Source organism: Triticum dicoccoides, chromosome 4B, assembly GCF_002162155.2.
Source record: "Triticum dicoccoides isolate Atlit2015 ecotype Zavitan chromosome 4B, WEW_v2.0, whole genome shotgun sequence".
NCBI classification, from domain to species: domain Eukaryota; kingdom Viridiplantae; phylum Streptophyta; class Magnoliopsida; order Poales; family Poaceae; genus Triticum; species Triticum dicoccoides.
In genome coordinates, this window is record NC_041387.1 from 588340865 (window position 1) to 588344481 (window position 3617).

General features: G+C 40.7%; 1 long non-coding RNA gene across 1 annotated transcript; it reads right to left on the reverse strand.

Moving 5' to 3' along the window:
• Positions 1-502: 502 nt before the first annotated feature.
• On the reverse strand, positions 503-3259 carry LOC119293944. The gene is made up of 4 exons (XR_005143263.1): positions 3106-3259; positions 2893-3008; positions 889-970; positions 503-795 (listed from the first exon to the last, which is right to left on the reverse strand). It is a non-coding gene; the product is annotated as an uncharacterized LOC119293944 (long non-coding RNA).
• Between the last annotated feature and the right edge of the window lie 358 nt (positions 3260-3617).

Here is a 3617-nt window from a genome sequence, read left to right on the forward strand (position 1 = left end):
TTGTTTTACCTGGCGAGAACATGTACTGTTGGATTTCTCGAGAGAGGACTGAGGGAACACGTCGGCGTTGGGGTGGCGGATGCAAGTATTGGATTTTAGCCTATAATCACGAGAGAATGGATCAAAATGAATTCAGATTGACTTCTAATCATTGAACAGAGAAAAAGTTTTGTGTGTTTCTTTTTTAACCCTAACATTGTTTTTCAACGATATTATGGACTTCTCTCATTTTACATCTTGAACTTTGACCATTTGAATTTCCGTGTGGTTTGTTTTTGTTTGAGCTTTTTTTCCCAAACTTATCTCGGACGTCGTGTTGAACTTACAACATTTTAAATAGTGAACTTGTTATGTTTTTACAATTCCAAAGCTATCAAGTAGTAGGATATTCACCCAAGAAAGGGGCTAATTACATAGAGTAGCCGCAGTAAACAAAGGGGCCAATTCATATACGAACTAAGCAAAAAAATAGGAAGAAACTTTGTTTATGTCTCTTGTCCACGGAACAACTATTAAGTGTTTTTAAATTTACAATCCAAATTCCACTAGTTCTCAATATACATCACTTAAGAAGCAATAGAACAAATGTTCAGTAGCAACCCACCACAAAACTTTGACTACCAAAGATAACACAGGCACACACATGTTTAGTACAAACAGCTACAACCAGCCAAGTTCATTTGCGACAGTAGCCGCACTAGTGTTGTAGCAGCTCACCCCATACACATGATGGCATGCTTCATGGGGAGTCTTCTGCTGGCCTCAATACACTTGCCGTCTAATACTTATGGTACCCTGCACACACACAGCGGCCACCAATTAACTCATATGCACAAATTGATGTATAATAAACTCACATGCACAAACTAAACCGAGTTTAATTTTGACCGCTGCTCAGGCGCCGTTCGCGGCAACTTATCTGAACTTGATGTATACTAGCATTAGAACTTCTCGGCCTTCCATACGCGCCCTAAAGACATGTACAAAAGAATACCATGCATCATGATTCAGAAGACATACAATAGTTTGTAGCAGCACATGCACCAAACTTACAGAATTTCTCTTCAACTTATTTTAGGTGATTGCATCAGTACTAGTAAGATTGGAAAAATAGATCGTATTTGTAGCCGCACACACGCAAAACTACAGAATTGTATGGAAATGCACGATTTCTGATTTTTTGAATTCCTCCAATGGTTGCACATAAACTGACCCAGGCGACCAACAACAGCCCTGCCCCCCTAATGGACAAAGAATTGATATGAGAGAGAGATAATTTGGTTGTTTCATGCTCTTTAGTGTTTGGTTCTATTCTTGTTAGCACCAAATAGTTTTTTTATTCTCCCACGCACTTGTTTCGTAAGTACAAAGACATTGTCACGGTGAGTACGGATGCGGCACCCTGGGGAATAATTCCTCCAATGCGCAAGCCTAGGATGACGACGCTGATTACTAGGACAAAGGATACCAGCAGGTTGAGGATGAAGTACTAGATGCAGGCAATGAGACATCCACAACATGGAATCAATACACATAGTAGCAGCTGCACATTCAAAATTTCTGTCTGTGATTATATGATTGCTACTTCCTAAAAAAAGTGTACATGACAATTTGATGTTTGTGCAAGAAAGAAAATAATGGTTTGAATTAAAAATATTGATCAGTACGAACAAAACTCAATGATTAGTTCGATAGTACCCTCTCACTCTGATTGCCTTTTGATTTCTTTGCTTTCTCTCATAGAATGGCAAAATGCAGTGTAACCGTATTAGCTAGGAACTAACACACAGAAAGAAAGAAATCCTCTGACCAGGGGGGCTAGCTCATTCTGGTACTATTTTACCCGACGCACAAGCAGAAAAGAAATTCCAGAGAAAAAAGGTTCAAAAAGAGATGTGATAGCTTCTCTGACCCAACTGCGGGAAAGAGGTAGAAGTTCAGAAGCATAACAACAAGTTCCACTTCATTCAACAAGAAGAAAATCCATTTATACTCCTGTATACACCCAACAAGCATCAAATTCCATATACCCAAGCTTCCATTTATTGATATACTTGAACTTATTTGCTGTTAATGTACATGGACTTTGTAATTAAACATCGAAACTGAGAGAGATAACAGTCTTTGAACTGAAACAAAATTAGGAATTGAATTGGACTAAATGAAGAAATTGAACTGAGTGTGCCATGATTTAGTCAATGTAGAAGATCATTCCATTTTGCTATCTCTCTCACAGACTCGCATCACCCTGCTGAACCAACAAACAATAGCAGCGCACCAATGCAAGCAGTAGGGGCTTCATGCAACAGCATATAGTAGCAACCAGTACTAGCGCATTTTCTGAATTGTCCTTTTCTTTTATCTCTTTTTTCTCAAACTTCCGCCGGTGAACCCTGGACTTATCTGCTTTTATAAATTGAACTTTTTACAAATAATTGGTGTAAAGAAAAGAAGAGGATATCCACAAGTGATTGTGTGACTGAAAGGTCTAAATAACTGGTTATTATGTCTCCAACTTTGAGAGCCCACCCAAGCTGAATCATCACTGTACCACTTTTGCTCCATAGAGCAAAGTGCAAGAAGAAACGCAAATTCAAGAGTTATTACACAACCACAGTTTTTTCTATTGGAATTCATTGAACTAAATAAAATCATATAGTGTGTACTGAAAGAAACACTATAAGGTATTTAAATGAACTCTCACCAGCAGTATTTTTTGTACTTCTCATATAGTAATTCATGGACTTGCTGTTAAATACGTACATGGACCATGTAGTAACCTTGAACTTAATAATAATCTCATGGACTTGTTCTCTTTCTGCAGTTTAACTAATGTAGGTCCTTGTGTCAAACTTCTACTTACTATTCTGAGGTCTTTTAATGAAAACTTACTGAAGAAAATAAAGGGGCGAAGGATGTTTTTCTGGTATGGAATATGAAGAGGAGGCAAGAGACTGCACTATCATTTTTTGCCCATCGTTGTCCTTCACTGGGTGCATCCATGGCCACTGTAATACATAAGAGTGAACACAAGTACAAAATTAGTGAGAACACAAGTACAGAATTAGCGAGAGAACAAGTTCAGTAACATGGTCAGTTCAGTACCATAGACAAGAAAACACGGCTGAATTTATCATTAGTGCAAACACACAAGCAGCTAAACCGCGTCACATCATTGGCATACACGAGCAAGACAGTGAAGAACCATCTCTTTTCCTCTAAAAACAAGTAGAATAGAACAAGCTGGAGTACAGATACAAAAGCATATCAGCGAGAGAGAGGAGAGCGGCACGGGAGAGAGGTCATTTTGCCGTAGTTGTACACATGATGGCAATTTCAAAAAGCTGACCATCAGTAAGTGGCGAAGATGAACGGCCGGCGAGATGGCGGTGGCCAGAGGAAGAACAAGCCAGCATCGGCCTGGAAAGCCGACGAGCCAGCGGTTTGGGGCAGGTGTGCATGTGGCACGCGACGTAGGGCGAGGCGCGCTGTCGGCGCCTGGAGGAGGACGGAGGCGCGCACATGCGGCATGGGCGGCCGTTGCTGTGGGATGTAGGAGGTGGTGGTGGAGTGACGCCGGGATCCAGGGAGGTTGGGGCTCGGGTGGCGCCGGGAGC